This window comes from Tursiops truncatus, chromosome 2 (assembly GCF_011762595.2).
Source record: "Tursiops truncatus isolate mTurTru1 chromosome 2, mTurTru1.mat.Y, whole genome shotgun sequence".
Classification (NCBI taxonomy): Eukaryota; Metazoa; Chordata; class Mammalia; order Artiodactyla; family Delphinidae; genus Tursiops; species Tursiops truncatus.
In genome coordinates this window covers 114,961,067-114,979,951 of record NC_047035.1, presented here as the reverse complement: position 1 = coordinate 114,979,951, position 18,885 = coordinate 114,961,067, and the positions used below count along the sequence as shown (strand labels likewise).

The following is an 18,885-nucleotide window of genomic DNA, read 5'->3' as shown; positions in this document are numbered from 1 at the left end:
CCCAGATTACTGGTCTTCCTTCATAATTATGCCACATCCAGTCTAGGCCTCGCTGACAGTGGAGCGTGATCCCCGTGGCTTTCTTATGACTTGAAGTGCAGAGCGTGGCCACCTAGGGAAAGAACTAGGACGGTCAGAGTCGTTGAGCCACCGAACCTGCTGCTTCTGAGTAGTGAGCTTCCCATCCCTGAGCAGACGCTGCCATCCCTGAGACCTTCCCTCCATCTTCCTGCTCCTCCAAGCACAGTCCCTCCCGGCTCTTCCCCACCTCCACGCCTTTGCTGGTTTCTGGGTTTCCTTACCCAGAATGTCCCATCAGATCTCCCTGTTTCCAAGAGGTCTTATTTCACTGACCACCTCCTGCGTGCTCGGGCTTGTGCTGGCCGGTGCTGTGGAGGAGACAGAGGGAGGTAAGCGCTTGTGACACAAGAGTGAGACAAGAGTCGTAGTAACGGCTCACGTTCATCGAGCACGTGCTGTGCACTGGGTGTTGCTCTAAACGTGTGCCTCATCTCATTTATTCCTCACAGCAAATATGAGATAAGCACTTTTATTTATGCCTGTTTTCCAGATGAGGCAACTGAGGCTCTGAGAAGTTAAATAATTTGCCTAAGGGCACAGGATGGGTCATGGCACCGGGATTGGATCTCGAAGTCAATGACTCAGCACTCGAACATCTGCTCCAGTCAAAATCAGTGGTGGAGTCAGTGCTCTGGTCTCTGGGGGTGAGGGAGGGGCCTGGTGCTCTAAGAGCCAGGTGGGCCTGGGGCTGTTAGGAGCAGGAAACCTGTGAATGCCATTCAGTCTTTGGAGAGCTTGGCTGCTGTTAATCTGAATGTCACAGCCCTTGACACAGAGCCTGGAACCAAACGGATTATGAGTTCAATAAATGTTTGTTGAATGAATGAATGAGCCCCATTTGCAGAGGGGATCCATTGTGCATTCATTCAATCAGCTTTTATTGCAGACTTCCTACATACCAGATCTCATTTTGCTTGTCACACACATACACACAACGCTCTGTGAGGGTCTGGTCTGGTGTGGCGGGGGGTTGGGCAATGTCAAAACGGAAGGGTATGGGGTTTTAGTGCTGAGAAGCCCACAGGCCTTGGGTCCAGCCTGTGATCCCTGAGAAAGGAACTTGAAGCTTGAGGCGGGAGACCAGCTTAGTGAGGAGACAGCTCTGGGACATGTCCTTGTGGGGGCAGGGGTCCTCAGCCTGATGCCACTTGAATGGGGCGGGCACATTGCAGTGCCCCAATGTCTGAGAATAAGACACTGTCTCCATTTTACAGGCAAGGGACAGATGATCTAGTCTACAGAAGTAGTCTGATGAAACCAAGGGGCAGAAAGAGGCCCCAGCACCATCCCCCACCTTTAGAGACAAAGCGAGGCTCTGTCAAGAGAAGGAAAAAAGGGCAGGGGAGGAAGCTGGGCATTCAATGCAGGCCCAACCTTCCATCTCTGCCCCTCCTGAGTTCCCTTTCTCTGTCCCAACCCCTCCCTCCCCCCACCTACCTCCCATCCTCCAGCGGCGGCTAGTATAAGAAAACTGACATTTATCAACCACCTAGTACGTGCTGGGCACTGTGCTGCATCTCTTAACTAACACTAAATGACAGATTTAGTTGTGCCTGGCACATAATAGGTTGCTCAATAATTATTTATTAAATAAACGGATGAACCACGATCCTTATTTTACAGGTGAGGGAGCTGATGAACAAATAAGGAATTTGTTCAAAGTTGCACAGTAGGAAATTGGTGGAGCTGGGGATTTACCGTTGCTGTTATTACTTACACTATATAAGAGCTACTATTTATGGAATGCCTATTATTTGATGCATTGGTCGCTTTACATAAATTATCTTACCTACTTTACAGGAACCCTGCACGTAACTGAGACTCTTGCCGTTTTACAAATGAGAAAACTGAGACCCAGAGGGGTGTAGTAGCCTTCCCAAAACAGCCAGCTCCTAAGTGCAGAAATAGGATCTGGATCTAGACTTCCCCATGCTTCCCACACTCCTAGCTTCAGGGTACCAGGAACCCCCGCAAGTAGAGATGTTGCCAGAGCATGGATTTCCCTCGGCACAACTAACCAGCGCTCACCAGGGCTCAGGCCCTTGGGAACAAGACTCCTAGAACCTGCCCTTGGTTCCCTGTGGGTCTGGGGCATGGACTAGGGATCAGCAGAAAACAGCCCCAGGTTCAAATTGTCCTCTTCCCCTTCTCATGTCTCCAGCAGAGCCAGGAAGACTAGGCTGTCCTCAGCCCAAGAAATTTCCAGCCCTTGTCTGGGCTGAGCTGGCATTAGTTAGGGGTTGGAATATCTAGGAAAGGATGCTGGAAGGAGGAGGATTTGAAATGGAATTCATTTGCAATGGAGTAGAACTTGGACACTTGGAAGTGGGAATGAAGGACATCTGGGGTAGGTGTAACTTTACAAAGATGGCTGGGGTGGCCATTCGGGGGAGAGCAGAGAAAAGCCTAGCTGAAGCAGAGGGTGCGTGTTGGTGCAAGATGGGAAAGATGAGAGCACCTGCAGCAAGGGACGTGAGAGTCCCACAGCCTCTTCAGAGCCACTCCATTTTCTTGACCGTGGGAGGAGGAATCAAGGTTTCCTGTCTAGTCTGAGACTGGGAGAAGGGAGCTCGGTAATGCATTATCCAGAAGAGAGTATCGTGATAGAGACCCACTGTAATGAATAGGTAAGAACATCACATGATTAGCACAATGGTAAGTAAAATACATATGCTGACTCCCCAAAGTATCTCACAACTAGATTAAACACCCCTCCTGCAATGCATTCTCACTGAACCTTTCTTTCCTCCATGGGGCAGGGGGTGGGGGTGGGGTGGGGGGATGCTGGGACCTCACTGGCCCCATTAGAGGTGAGCTAGCCAAGATCCTGATGAGAGCTGACTCTGCCCACCTTCCTGCCCTGAACCCTGACTACAGAAGTTTGCGTAGCCACCATCACCACCCAGCTCTCCCACTTTCCTGTCCCCAGCCATGTCAGCCAAGGAGACCGAGGCGGGTAACCTCAGGCCCATGCTGTCCACACCCAGGCACTGTGCCTGATCATATCTGACTCCCTGCCAGGAACGCTCAAGCTCACACACCTGCCTGCGGCTCTCAGTTCCCTGTTCAGGCTGCTCCCTCCCTGATCCCTGCAGAGGGTGGAAGCTTCCCCCTGTGGACATCAATCCCTGCTGCAGCACCAGCAGGGCGCCCTTCCCTTCCCACCACTGCTGCTGCCATCTTAGAAGCACCGCAGACACCAGCTCACCTGCCCTTCACTCTACCTGACCCAGCCTCCACCCCCAAGAAGGTAAGACAGGGCAGGGGTCACTACAAGGCACAGCCTGTGGAGGAATTGTGGAAAGAGGCCTGGGGGCCCTGATTTTTGTGTGGTTTCCTTGTGGCCAGTGGTAGGACTTTTCCAGGAGATCTTGGTAGGGATGGAGAATTTTCCCTGAGCCAAGTAGTAGACTGTGAGAGGCTTCCCAGAGGAGGTAGTGATGGTTACGTCCACTTTGGAGAGGTGGGGAAGGAAAAGAGTTCACTGGTGACCCCGGAGTGCAGGAAGAGGGGCAGAACCCTGGCACCATCTCTCCCCTTTGCCCCCAAGACTGACCACTCCCTGGGAGGACAGTGTTGGGGGGTGGCACATTTGCCCCAGGGACCCAGGGCAAGTGTGGAGAGTTAAATCCATAAAACCAACAAGAAAGGGTGAATCCCAGGAGTGATGAGCCCAGTGTTGGGGTGAGGATGGCTGGGGGCAGCCTGTGCCCCCAAGGGGGTGGGCAGGAAGTCCCTGGCAGAGGAGCCAGGAGCATGAGGCAGGAGACCAGCCTGACAAGGCCCAGGGCACTCAGCCTACCACCCCTTTCATGGGCGGGGCACACTGCAGTGTCCCTGGTGCCTGAGAATGGGGTGCCACTCTCTCAGGATGGATTTCACTCCAGGCCTGATGAAGGTAAGAGGAGAGGCCATTCAGGGTGGGCCCCAGACATGGAGTCCAGTCTTGCCCACTCAGCATGTGGGTCTCCCACAGGGTCCTGCATTTCTCAAAGGAAGGTCGAATCCATGCCCTTCCCACTGGCTTCCTCATACAAGGGTTCTTTGTGCTCAGGCCAGAGACTGGGAGCTTGTCCAGGAGCTGCAGGTGGTCCTCCTGCCCTGGGGAGGGGGGCGTTCTGAGAACTCCTCTAGCCCAGTGACATCCCTCTCAGGCCACGCTGACCCTACTCACCCTCCAGTTCCCTGGGTGTTTCTCTTTGTTGCATCCAGAGGTTGCAAATTGGTGGGCTGCACACTTGTTTGCTTCCCACACATAGTTTTGTTTCAAAGAGGAGGTTACATAAAAACAGATTTCAGGTTTCTTGGGCAAAGAATCCCCTCAATTTTGTTCTAAAAAACTGTCTTAAAAAAAAAACTAGTAGGGAATTCCCTGTTGGTCCACTGGTTAGGACTCCACGCTTCCACCTGGGGCTCAGGTGCTACACTCGGTCAGGGAACTAAGGTCCCACAAGCCGCACAGCGTGGCCAAAAGAAAAAAAAAGAAAAGAAAAGAAAAAAAAAAATCAGTAGATCTGACAATGCTGGGCTGGTGTTCCACACGGAAACAGTCAGCAGTGGCCCTCATGCATCTACAGTGCCTCCTGCAGGCAGGCTGATTCCTCAGCCTGCCCCCAATTCATCTTTCTCTGTGCCATTGCCTTCCTTCTGCCCCTGCATGTCTTAAACATAGACCTTCCTTCCACCCTCATTACTAAACTGAGATTGATTTTCCCCACACAGCTTCTCCTCCAGTGGATCACAAGCCCCTTGAGGGCAGGAACAATCGCTGTGCTTCCAGGAGCTGGCACAGGGTTGGCACATAGTAGGTTCTCAGTGAATGTACGTTGAATGAACATGCCTCTCACTCAGGCCCTCAATAGCCCTCCTTTGCCCTCAGGACTTAAACCCCTCTCCAGATCCACAGTGGGGGCCATGAGTCCCAAAGTCTTCCCAGAAGGAGGGGACGTCATTCTGGGTCTTGGGGGAGCGAAGGGGCAAGAAGGGCACTTTGCCTGACCCTGCTCCTCCTTAAGGCGCTGACCTCTTCTGGAAGTGCGGAAGCATCCACTCAGTTTTGTTTTGCTTTGTTTTTTTAATCTAGAGGCATCATTGCAAGACCGAGGGATGAACTCATACTTTTTAATAAAGGAATCTTCAAATAGCCCTTGTAGCTATTCCATCAATCCACTGGAGCACCAGCCACAGAGACGACTCATTCACTAGGTAATTGCCATCGTTCAAGTGTTGGATGGGACACTGTGAGATGTCACTTCAGTGAATTTTTGCTTAATCAAGTGCCTTTTCCCCATAAGGCTTGTACATTCTGAAAGCCCAGAGGATATCAGTGAGGGATGGACTTGGCTAGCCCTGCTTACCAGGTCTCCTTATCCCTCTCCTAAGTAAGACCCCGCTGGGATGTGACTGTGGGAGGGCCTGGGGTCAGATCTCTCTCCTGGAGGCCCAGCAGAGCACACGTAGCTCCAGGTTTTCATTACGTGCTCCCCCACCCCCATCTGGTTGCTAGGAGGCTCCAGGTTTGTAATGAGAGCCCCCTTCATTATGGAAAAGGGAGCTCAATGTCCTAGGACACCTTCCTCTCCTCCCCCACCCCTACTCCACCTGGTCCTCCTTGATTCACAGGTGCAAGGCAAGCACTGTCCAGTTATCCTTCACGAGGAAGCTGACGCTTCTCTACTTTTTTAAGATGTGAGCTCTGGGCTGCAGACAAAGCGATAGAGAATGCCTGCGTTGAGTGAATCACTCTTTCACCTGATTGCCCCTGTGATCAGTGGCATTCCTGGGATGGTTGGGTGAGAGAAAGGCTCAGGTGCTGGACAGGCTGAGTCTACATTAAGAATTAGGGCTCAGGGAGAGGCCAAGGATAGGATCAGTCAGGGCAAGGGAGGGGCTCCGTGTGTGAGCAGGGTCAGGGCTCAGTCTGCTCTCCCTGACTCAGCTCCCTGATCTCTAGTGTAAACCGTACTTCACATACAAAATGCGAAACAACTTGTCACTCTCCTGCCTCAAAACCTCCTATGAAAGAAAGAAAAGAGAAAAAAATGTCAGTGGTTCCTCGTGGCCTTTAGGATCACAAAGCAGGACATTTAAGGGACTTCCCTGGTGGTTCAGTGGTTAAGACTCCGTGCTTCCACTGCAGGGGGCACTGGTTCGATCCCTGGTTAGGGAACTAAGATCCCACATGCCACATGGCCAGATGACAACAAGAACAAACAAACAAATAAACAAAGCAGGACATTTAAGACCCTCCTAGCTTGGTGTCTGCTGGTCCCTGCCCTCCTTGCCACTCCCATCCACATACCTTTCGTTCAAGGCAGATGAGCTGCTGGAAGTCCCTGATGTGCCTGCTTCCCTCTTGCCTCTGTGTTCTCAAGGCCATTTGCCTTCGTGGGACTGACCCTGCTTCCCCCTCTGTAGGGCCTAGAAGCTCCAGCTGTAGAACTGAACAAAGTTGGGTTTGATCCCTGCTTTATCACCCGCTGGCTGTGGGACTTGGGGCAAATAGCTTAGCCTCATTCAAGCACAGAGGCAGCCGCGCATGAGCCAGGGTGAGGCTTTCAGGGTGTGTCCCCAGACAGGTTTTAACACACATGACTCATTTTAATCATTCGTTATTCCCCTGTTGTGTTTATGTCTGATTAACACTTGGCATCCCAGTCCTACCCCTTCCTAGTGGCCTTGCTAGACTGCTGTGACTGGAGAGGTAGAAAGGACACTTCCCAGGCCCTCTTACAGCTGAAGCTGTGTATGAATGCTGCATTCCAGAAGTTAGAGGCACTTTGACAAGACTGGGATGGCAGATCTGGAGGCTATCTATGGCTGCTTTGGGCTGTTTGAGGCCAGCAAGCCTGGGTGTGGAAAGGCAGCAGCAGTTCAGGGTTGAGTCTTCCGACTCATGGGTGTGAGGAGGCAATAGCACGATCCCTGCTCCCCGGCCCGGCTACGGCAGCAAGGTCCCGAACCCAGTACTTCCAGTGATTCCTCCCCTACATCCCATATTCTTTTTGCTGCCATAACCAGGTGCCACAAACTTAGAGGCTTAAAACAACACAAATCTGTTCTCTTAAAGCTGGAGGTCAGAAGTCCAAAATCAATCTCACTGGACTAAAATCAAGGTCGGCAGGCCTGGGTCCCACCTGGAGGCTCTAGAGGAGAATCCATTTCCTTACCTTTTCCAGTTTCTAGAGGATGCTTGCATTCCTTGCGTCAGGGCCCCTTCCTCCATTTTCAAGTCAGCTCTTGCTTCTGTCATCCAATTTCTTTCTTTTTCTTTCTTTGTTTTCTGGCTCTGCCCTCCCGCCTCCCTCTTATGTAACCTCCCTCGTGGGTTATATGGGGCCCACCTGGATAATCCAGGATAATCTCCCCATCTCGAGATTCCTTTTTTTTTTTTTTAAAGTGAAGTATAGCTGGGAATTCCCTGGCGGTCCAGTGGTTAGGACTCCGAGCTTCCACTGCAGGGGGCAAGAGTTTGATCCCTGGTCAGGGAACTAAGATCCCACAAGCCGCGTGGCAGGGCCAAAAATAAATAAATAAGAGAAGTATAGTTAATTTATAATATTGTGTTAGTTTCAGGTGTATGGCAAAGTGATTCAGGTGTGTTTTTTTTCAGACTGTATTCCATTACAGGTTATTACAAGATGTTCAATATAATTCCCTGTGCTATACAGTAAATCTTTGTTGCTTATCTATTTCATGTATAGCTGTTGGCATCTGTTAATCCCATCCTCCTAATTTGTCCCTCCCTCCCTCCCTCTCCCCTTTGGTAGCCGTAAGTTTGTTTTCTATGTCTGTGAGTCTGTTTCTGTTTTGTATATAGGTTCATTTGTATTACTGATATTTTTAGATTCCACATATAAGTGATATCATATAGTATTTGTCTTTCTCTGACTTACTTCACTAAGTATAATATTCTCTAGGTCTATCCATGTTACTGCAAATGGCAATATTTCATTCTTTTTATGGTTGAGTAATACTCCACTATATACATATATGTGTGTGTGTGTGTGTGTGTGTGTATATATATATATATATATATATATATATATATATATATATATATATACACACACCACAGCTTCTTAAGCCAGTTGTCTGTTGATGGGCACTTGGGTTGTTTCCATGTCTTGGCTATTGTAAATAGTGCTGCTATGAACATTGGGGTGCATGTATCTTTTCAAATTAGAGTTTGTTTTTTCCAGATGTATAGCCAGGAGTAGGATTGCTGGATCATATGTGAGCTCTATTTTTAGTTTTTTAAGAAAACTCCATACTGTTTTCCATAGTGGCTGTACCAATTTGCATTCCCACCAAGAGTTTACGAGGTTTCCCTTTTCTCCACATCCTTGCCAACATTTGTTATTTGCAGATTTTTTGATGAGAGTCATTCTGACAGGTGTGAGGTGATATCTCCTTGTGGTTTTGATTTGCATTTCTCTAAAAATTAGCGATGTTGAACATCTTTTCAAGCGCCTCTTGGCCATCTATATGTCTTCGTTGGAAAAATGTCTATTTGTCTTCTGTCCATTTTTTGATTGGGTTGTTTGTTTTTTCAATATTAAGTTGCATGTGCTGTTTGTATATTTTGGATATTAACCCTGTATCAGTCACATTATTTGCAGATATTTTCTCCCATTCCATAGGTTGTTTTTCCACTTCGTTGATGGTTTCCTTTGCTGTGCAAAACCCTTTAAGTTTTATTAGGCCCTGTTGGTTTATCTTTGATTTTATCTCCTTTGCCTTGGGAGACTGGCCTAAGAAAATATTGCTACCATTTATGTCAGAGAATGTTTGGCCTATATTCTCTTCTAGGAGTTTTAAGGTGTCATGTCTTATATTTAGGTCTTTAGACCATTTTGAGTTTATTTTGGTATACAGTGGGAGGGAGTGTTCTAATTTCATTGATTAACATGAGGCTGTCTGGCTTTCCCAACACCACTTGTTGAAGAGACTGTCTTTCCTCCATTGTATATTCTTGCCTCGTTTGTCATAGGTTATTGACCATAGATAGGTGCATGTGTTTATTTCTGGGCTCTCTATTCTGTTCCACTGAGCTATATGTTTTTGTGCCAGTACCATGCTGTTTTGATTACTATTGCTTTGTAGCATAGTCTGAAGCAGTGCCTTCAGCTTTGTTCTTTTCCTTCAGGATTACTTTGGCAATTCTGGGCCTTTTGTGGTTTCATATAAATTTTAGGATTATTTGTTCTACTTCTGTGAAAAATGTCATGGGTATTTTGATAGGGCTTGCATTAAATTTGTAGATGGCTTTGGGTAGTATGACCATTTTAATATTAAGTCTTCCAACCCAAGAGCAAATGGATATCTTTCCATTTCTTTGAGTCATCTTCAATTTCCTTTATCAATGTTTTATAGTTTTCAGCATATAGGTCTTTCACCTCCTTGGTTAAGTTTATTCCTAGGTATTTTTTTAATGCAATTTTAAACGAGATTGTTTCCTTACTTTTCTTTCTGATATTTCATTATTAGTGTAAAGAAATGCAAAAGATTTCTGTATATTAATCTTACATCCTGCTACCTTGCTGAATTCATTGATTAGTTCTAATAGTTTTCGTGTGGAAACTGTTCTCTATATAGAGTATTATATCATCTGCAAATAGTGACAGTTTTACTTCTTCCCTTCTGATCTAGATACCTTTTATTTCTTTATCCTGTCTGATTGCTCTGGCTAGGACTTCCAATACTATGTTGAATAGAAGTGGTGAGAGTGGGCATCCTTGTCTTGTTCCTGAATTTAGTAGGAAGGCTTTCAGCTTTTCACTGTTGAGTATTATATTGGTTGTGGGTTTGTTGTAAATGGCTTTTATTATGTTGAGATATGATCCTTCTATACCCACTTTGGTGAGATCAAGATTCTTAACTTACATCTGCAAAGTCTCCTTTACCATTGTAAGATAATATTCACAGGTTCCAGAAATTAGGATGAGGATATTGGGGGGGTGCATTATTCAGCCTACCACAATGCCTTTCTAAAGTGGCCAAGGTAGCAGCCTCCTAGCTGGTCAGTTCTGTAGTATTCTGGGAGTCATTCCTGGAGACCCAGCCTCAAGCCTGCTCCTTCAGCCCTTCCAACGACTTTGTAAACACCCAGGACCCTGAGTTCAACCTCTTTCTGCTTAAAATACAGTAGCTTCTGTTTCCTACACCCAACCAAGACTAAAATACCAATTATCCTTCAAGTCTCAGTTCAAATGTCACCATCTTTGGTAAGCTTCCCCCAATTCCTCCAAGGTTCCTTCTTCCTACTCTGGACCCCACAGGTCCTCCTAGATCAAACCTCCCTAGTGGATCATGGCCTCTCTATCCAGCTACAGCACGGGATCAAACATAAAGGAAGGCTTCATAGAGAAGTGAACCAGAGGCCATCAGCTGAGAACAACTTCCTAAGCATTAAGCCTTGGATGTGGACTGAGGCAGGCATGGCCTGGGAAGGACTGGGATCAGCCAGGGTGGAGCCAGGTTACCTGGGAATCTAGCAACACAAGGAGGGAAGCCTGGGATAGGAACGCCACCTCAACCTTGCAAAACTCCCGGGGCTCAGAGGAAAAACAAAAGAAATCTTCAGATACAGAAGCAAGCCAGCAGCTGGACACACATGAAACAGTACATTTTTCAGCTCCAGGGCTGCTGTCCAGTCTGGGGCTTCATGGCCCTGAATTCAGAAATGCAGAAACAATGGCACGTGACAGAAGGGACAGGCCCTGATCCACAGGCGAATGCGGAGGGTCAAATCTAGAAAACAACCAATAAGCAGAAGCTGAATCTCCCTTGACAAGGCAGAAAAGGAAACAGGCCAAATGATGTCCTCAGTCTATGGCAGGCCCTTACCCGACCTCACCTGGCACAGGGCAAGCAGTCTGGCCCCAGAACCCAGAAGGGCATGCCCATGCCTGGGTGTAAATGGAGCAAGCAAACTGTTCCTTAAAAGTGTCAGATGCATGCAACGCATCAAAGAAGGCTCTGCATGCCATCTTAGATGATGTGAATATGAAGATGGGACAATAGAGAAAGACAGCCCTGCAGAAGACCACCTCCACTGGCAGGCAAGAACTAAAGAGTCCAAACTAGAAAATGCAGAGGTTCTGTCCTGCCTGTGGCTGTTGTGTGCTGCGACATCAGGCAGACCCCATGCCCTCCCTGGGCCTCAATCTCTTCCATCTGTACAGTGGGAACGGTAGACTCCATGCCGAAGCGTTTAGGGAAATAAGGAAAACAAGAGAGCGCTGTGCAAAGTAGGGGGTTAGGAAGGGCAGAGGAGTGGGAGATGCAGATCCTGCACCATGGCAGGAAAGAGGCTCTGCCTGAGGAGGGAGGTCTGGGAGGCCTGGGGTGTCACTAATGAGGTCCCAGCAGACAGGGCTGGGCATGAGTGAGCTTAAGGAACCAGCCCTCCTCCATTCTGACACTAGGCACACTTCAAATTAATAATTAAAATGCTTCCTGTCAGATTCCAGCCTGACACATAATTAGAGCAGCTCCAGGCTTTAGGCTATGGTGATGAAAACAGTTCTTGTTAGAAAGAGGCTTTTCTGGGGTTGAGCTGGGTGAGGATAGAACCCTCCTCCCCAGATTTTGCCATCACGGCCTCCCTCCATCTGCATTCCAGATAGATATAGACAGGGGTTTTCCTTCCAGCCCGGGGAGGGGTGGAGGTGTGAGAAGGGGCATCCATTTCCCCATCTGCCTGCACCAGAGGGGGTTGGACAAGGTGCATCTAGCTGACATGAGAGGACAGCGCAGGGGTCTGTGCAAGGAGGGCAGGTGGGGACTCCTTGGACTTTCAAAGGCCAGACAGAAGAATCTGGGGCCAGCTGCAAATCCCGAATGCCAGCCCAACCTGTGTATACAAGGTATTGCTATCATATGCTGTCTTCCCAGGACTGCTGAGGAGTAGCTGAGCTCAGCCACCAACTCTTCAGTGGGCAAAGCAGCCCAGGCCCCTCCCCACCAACCCATGGCATCCATCACTTCCTTCTAGAGCAGAGCCCTTCCTATCAACAAAGTGGGGCATGGACCCAGGAGTCCTAGCTCCCAGCCCCTGGGCTTCTCATCTCCCCAGGAGCAAAGCTTGGAGGGGCTGTCCATGGTTCCAGAGACACTTCCAGTTTTCAGGCTCTTCCCCTATCAGGAGTTGTCCCAGAGCCTCATCCAGTCGACTCCTTCCTCCAGAGTCCGGCCCCTGAGCCCTATCAAACCATCCTACCTCCTCATCTGCCACCGGGCCTGGCCCCCCAAGAGAGGGAAGGGACCACCACCGCTTAGCTCATTCAGGGAGAGCCGTGAGTGCCAACCCTGGGGCTTCACCCTGAGGGGTCTGCCTTTAGGAGCTTAGCAATCAGCGCTCATGCCAAAGCTACCTGTTAGAAGAAGAAAATCATTTTAGAGTAATGTTGTGTTGCTTCATTGAAGTTGCCTTCATAAATATTTTAAATGTGTTTATTAGGAAAACCACAAGATCAGAGAAGAGGCTGCTGAGGCTGGGAGGAGAGATGGCTTGTGAGGTCTCAGCCGCCACTGCCACCACCACCAATGAAACATCTACTCCCTCAGAGGGGCTGGCCCTGCGGGGCCTGCAAAGAGGAGAAGCCCACGTTGTTGGGAATGCCCTCCCTGCCTTGTGAAGGTGGGTGCTCTGATGCCATGTTCCTGTCCTCAGATTGAACCCCAGAAGGCAATATAACAGAGTCCTATGGACCCAGCGCTGAGCTGGGGCAAGAGCCCTCCTCTGAATGCTGCTCTGAGTTGCTGGGCAACTGCTCCCCTTCTCTGACTCAGTGGTACAGGGGAAAGAGGTGGGAGGTCCCTTCCTGGGCAGGCTGAGGTACCCAGGTTTGTGGATGCTGTCCTTCACTCTCCTCCCCCCGACTCCTGCATCTACTCCCTTCTCCCCATGCACATACCCATCCAGAGCCACATCAGACCAGGAGCAACAGAGCCAGAGCAGGTGCACAGAGCCAGACAACCATCCCCAGGAGCCCCTCAGCCCAGGCATCTCAGCCTAGCCTCGTCCCACTCCAGTGGGCAGGGAGAACCCAGCTCAGGGACCTGGGCAAGGGGTAAGATGGTGTCTCCTGCCCATTATCCCTCTGTGGGGGTGGGGCAGGGATGGAGGTGCCATGGCTGCCTCTGACACAGCTCCTCTCCTTGGGTAAGAGCCTCTTTCTCTTCCGCAAGCCAAAGCCAACAAGCCAATTAAACCCTGAGAAAGCAGAATTGATCTGCAGGCCAAGGGATTACGTTGATCTGCAGTGCTGGTACCCAGGGGGCCATGGCTGCCTCCCCCTCGAGCCTGGAGCTCCTTCTACTGCCATCTTCAGCTGAGCAATGAGCAATCCTCCCCGTGCACATCTCTGTCCTCCCACACCCCTCCACCCCCGCCACACCCTGTCTGACTGCCTATCCCCTCTCTGTTGGTCTGGGCTGAGCCTGAGGCCATCTGTTCAGACCTATTCATTCACATCACGTAAGTGCAGGTGAGGTGACAGCCATGAAGCCTCTGTCCGTTGGGCGATCTCTCTTCATCTCAGTCAACCAGGGTAGGGGGCTACTGCTCTTGACCTCAGTTTGCAGTTGTGACCTGCAAGGACACAGAGTACCCAGCACCCCAAGGGTTAACCAGTAGCATTCCCCACACAGAGCGTGGGAGTGGGTGAACATGAAGCTTAGGGAAGCTTCTCTGGTAAATAAAAAAAGAGAATGACTCGCAATTACCATATCCATTGTTTCTGGGTAAATAGGTGCTGTCTAAGAGATTTTTTAAATAGATTATTCCTTTAAATAGGTTAAGCACCCGTTGGCAGCCTCATTTACATTAGTCATTTGCTGGGAAATCCTTTTTTCGGGGATGGTGCAGAAATAAACTTCAGCCTCAGTCTGAATTCCATTCAGAGACTGGATTAATGTGGTTTGGGTACCTCCCTGCCAGCAATGTACCAGGGGACAGGGGCTGCTCTGTGCTCTGGGCTGGGTGAGGGAAATCCAGAACTGCTCTAGGGAGGATATGAACTCCCAGAGAGCAGTGAAGGAGCCAGTGCTTTCTTATGGCTGTGAAACACCGAGATGCAGTCAGGGATCCAGGGGGATACACGGGAGGGAGTACATAGGATTTCCATAGGCAGAGAAGAGAGAGGGCAGACCCAGTGGAGGAAGAGCTTGAGCAAAGGCTTTTATAAACAGGACTGAATATGATGCATACAACTTCTTCCGCTCCGTCAATCACCTCTGTCCCCTTCTCCCTCATCACCCGTCCTCCAGACAGAGCAAAATGGGCTCCTCTCCCAGTATTGCCAAGCCCACTCCACAAATGCCCCAGGTCTGGAGTCCCTGGCCGCCAGCACATTGTCTTGTAGGGCTGACCCAGATCGTTCCAGCTGCAGTGGACGGGCGGACACTCAGGGCAGCCTGGATGGAGATACCAAGGAAATCAGCACCCTGGCCGTGACTCCCCGGTCACCAAAGCCCTCAGCGTGGTCACCCAAGGAGGCTGAGCTGGCTCTGCAACCTGGCCAGCTTCAGGTTCTCAGAATGTTTGCTGAAGCTGTCACCAGTGAGCACGTGGACTTCAAAGTAATTATGAAAGCTATAGGAACAAGAAGTAATGCGTTCATTCATTAGCAACAAATTACACTAAATTATCTTAGCAAATAAGGCAAAATGTCAGCTCAGTGGCTGGCAGAGACACATGGTGGTCCTTACTCCCAGCGCCCTGAGAATGGGGTCACATTCTGCAGGAACCGCTTAGGAGAGGATATTGAAACACAAGAGGCAGGAAGGGAATGGGGTAGGGTGCAGACTAGGACCCTGGGAGCCTGACAGTCTGTGAATCACGCGACTAGACAGGTAGACTCCAGATAGGTAAGTTTTAAGACTGAGGAAGGACTAGAGGCCAGAGACCTTGCAGGAGGGTAGTGGAAGGCAGTGGAGGAGGAAAGATGCTATACTCTTGTCACTCTGGATAGAGCAGGTCTGCAGAACCACGGAGGCCACAGAATATCCTGGGGCAGAAGCAAGTTTGAGGCAGGGAGGAAAGAAAACAGGAAGAGCGTGAAGGGCGCTTCCTTGAGCCTGGCACACGCGCACAGACTGCTGGGCTGCAGCGAGCAGGACAGATGGTCCTTCCCTTCGTGGTGCTGGAGGGAGGGAGGGAGCCAGAACCTGCCATGTGACTGTGCACATCTGGAGGCCTGGGGGCGACAAGGGAGGGTGAAGGGGAGGCAGTGGGAGGAAGAGGAGGGAGCCCCCTTTCTCCTGTCCTCAGGTGAAGGGGGCTGAGTCATCATCCCTGACACCCCATCTTTTCTCACTTCCCTGGAGCCTGGGTGCCTGGTCTGACCAAGGGTAGGAACTCAGGGTTCCTGCTCTCCTCTGGGCCCCACAACACAGGGAATAGGGCCCCTCTCTTCTCCACACTAAACAAGATCGCTTCCTTTAACCTTTCTTGCACCTGTATTGTCTGTGATTCCTTTAGTGAGAAAACAAATACCCTTGGGTCTGATTCAGTCATCACTGAGAACAGCTGGCTTGTCTCCTGTGCCTGGTCTCCAAAGCCTCGGCTCAGGGCTGTCTCTCTGAATCCTATTTCTCATTCACTTGTAAGCTAGGCAGGAGCCCCTGGGGTACGCACATCAACTATTTAGCAATGATCTCAAACAGCTGCATCAGAACTTCTAGGGGTGGGGCCCAGGCACTACTCTTAATAAAACTTTCTTAGGTGATTCCAAGGTGCAGCCAGGGTTGAGAATCATTGGACGAATGTGATCTGGAGCTGTATCTCTAGGAGCTCAAGGATCAAGGAGGTGAGAGGCTGATCTACTGTAAGCTGAAACATTTTGATCCATGGCAGGGCCTCCATCGGAAAGGGACAACAATGAAACATGTCCAGAGGAGGGCACTAGGGGTGAAGAAATCATATGAGCTGAGGGCAGTGGAGGGGAGGGGGTTCTTTTGCTTCTCAGGTGCTGGGGAAAGGCTGGGGACAAAGGTCGCAGACCCTCTGTCTCTGAGGGCTGGGATGTGCACGCCCCATGAGACCCAGTGCTTCCTGTGCTCTAATGAGCACCACCTCATTAGTGGTGAAATAGTGTCACCATAATTACTGGAGCTGGTGGAGCCAAATGGCCAGGTCATGAACACCCTCAGACACAAGCGCAGGGAATTTAACTTGCCCTGAGGCACCTGCATCTAGTGAGATGCTGATGAACGTGGCCCCATTCCTGTGGTCAGGTGTGGTGGGTACAGGATGCAGGGCTCAGCCCAAGGCCCAGCGCACACTCAGACGGCTGCTCCCACCCCACCCAGCAAGAGGCAGACGCACTCACTTCCAAGCCTGGGGTCCCAGAACCACGAAGACCGCTAGCTCCTGGGGAACTGAGGCAGGGCCACCACAAGGTAGGTGATGAAGGGGAAGGTGGTGCAGGGCGGGTGGGGGAGAAAGGGAGGCCCACAGGCCCTGTCTGCTGCTGAGTCGGGCTCCGTGGCGGAGTCCCTGAGAGCCTGGCTGGGGCGGCAGCTCCCAGCACCATTTTTGCCCTGTCTAGAATCCATTTTGCTAGTGGCCCTAAGTGTTCTTCATTTACAAGTTCTTGCTGCCACAGGGACTGGCTACAAAGGCAACCCAGGGGCTTCCCTGGTGGCGCAGTGGTTGAGAGTCCGCCTGCCGATGCAGGGGACACGGGTTCGTGCCCCGGTCCGGGAAGATCCCACATGCCGCGGAGCGGCTGGGCCCGTGAGCCATGGCCGCTGAGCCTGCGTGTCCGGAGCCTGTGCTCCTCAACGGGAGAGGCCACAGCAGTGAGAGGCCCGCGTACCACAAAAAAAAAAAGGGAAGAAAGAGAACTGACTTGAGAAAATGGTAAAGAAAACAGAAAAAAAGTTGCAGAACTGTATGTACGATTTCATTTTTAAAAATGTGTGCGCCTGGGGGAAAGTCTGGAAGGCTCTCGAACCCTTAGCAGTGCTTCCCTCTGAGTGGGGGGACTGGAGGTAAACACAACCCCTCTATACATTTCTGTATTGTTTGCGTTTGTGGTGTTTGAAGCTTCTGCCCCCCACACTGTCTACGTTCCGGCTGCTCACTTCACGGCAGCTCCGCTCCTGCCCCTCTGTGAGTGCCCTGCACTTGGAAGCCTGGGTTTTGGACTCCTCGGAGCAAACTTTGGCTTCATGTCTCAGTTTAAGACTTGGGCTTTGCATCAAGATCTTTGGCCATTGCCCAGCTCAGAATCTGCCAGGGTCTCTGCTCATTGGCCCACAGGTACCAGCAGCATCCCACTTGGCAACCACCTCCCGGGATGAGCAAGGTCAGGTGCCTCTCCCTGAACAGGCCCCATGGAAGGTGCCGTCCCTGCCTGTGAGTGGAAGCAGAGTGCTCTGAAGAGGAAGCAAGCAGGTAGAGAAAGGTAGGGCACCCCCCCACACACACACCCAGTCCCCTCCTCCTGAGTAGTCAGGGCCACTAATTGGTCTTCACAGCCTTGGTTACATATGGTCCTGGAGGTGAATTCTGGTCACACCTCAAGCCAGGAAAATGAACCCTTGCTCTGTCCCCTCTTTAATATGGATGTGACACCTGCAGGCTACAGCTTGTCACACTGTGAGAATTATTTCTCCATTAAAACGCAGGAGTTGGAGTTTTGCCCAGGAAGGCAGCTAAAAGTACTGCTCTCTGGGGCACCAGTCACCAGGGGACTTAGTGGCCACCTTCCTCACTCTCCAGCCCCCAGGGAAGTCCCACACCTGCCGGATCCCTCCCTTGAGTATTTGATACAGCATCATGTCTGAGCCGCCCTGTCAGAGAGAAAAAGCACCGGTTACCGTGCCTGTTTTACTGATGGGCAAACTGAGGTTCAGACAGCTTGCTCTGGGTCACTGTGCTCCATCTACAAAATCACGGAGGGAGCAAGAGTGTGCAGCCCGACTGTGCAGCCCGACTGCGGGGAGGGAAAGATAAGCCGTCACGTGTGCCCAGCACTTTACAGTTTGTAGTGTCTTCTTCCTGCTTTGTCCAACCCTCGCAACTATCCTATGAAAAAAGAACTACTATCGTCCCCACCTTACAAGTGGGGTTGATGCCTGGTGAGGTGAGAACACGCTCAAGGGCACAGGGGGAGATAAGGGGCAAAGGCAGAGCCTCAGCACAAGGCTTTTGATTCTAAAACCCACCCAGAGGACCAGGGGTGGGACTTCTAGCAAGGTCTCATCCCCAGGGTCATCGACTTTAGAAGAAGCACCCCAGTTTGTAAAGAATGCCACATACTTTTCAGAAGAGGACTCGTCACCCCTTCTTAATAGATCAGGAAATGAAGGTTTAGAGGGATGAAGGACTTGGTCACAAGATAGTAGCAGAGCTGGGGAAAAAATGTCAAGTGTCCTGACCCCCAGCCCGGTCCCCTCCAGCTGCCCCAGGGCCTGCAGAACTCGGGGACTGACTGGCTGGCCAGTTCTGAGACCCTGGCACCCGGGTCAAATAAGCACTGTGCACTCTGCAGGCTCCCAGGTCCCTGAACACGGTTCTCTGGACACTGTTTGCCTGCCACATTCAACCCCTCTTCCCAGTCTTTGGAGCCAGAAGGTGGGGAAAACCTCAGGCCCATTTTTCATGTAAGAAAACTAAGGCCCAGAGAAGCTAAATGCTCAGGATCACAGGGTAGAACTAGGTCCTAGACCTGGACCTCTGACTCGGGCCTGGTGCCCATTCCACTGGGTCAGCCAAGAACAGCACACAGAGCTCCTTTCCTGTGTCAGCTTCTTATTGGGTCTCAGCTTCCCCATCCATGAAATGGGGGC

The 18,885-nt window shown here is 50.6% G+C and overlaps 1 long non-coding RNA gene across 1 annotated transcript; it reads left to right on the top strand.

The window, feature by feature from the left end:
• The first annotated feature begins 3,196 nt into the window (after window positions 1–3,196).
• LOC117311118 (uncharacterized) lies at window positions 3,197–17,650 on the top strand. Its single transcript, XR_004525249.2, has 3 exons — window positions 3,197–3,331; window positions 5,165–5,286; window positions 12,545–17,650. It is a non-coding gene; the product is annotated as an uncharacterized lncRNA (long non-coding RNA).
• Window positions 17,651–18,885: the final 1,235 nt, after the last annotated feature.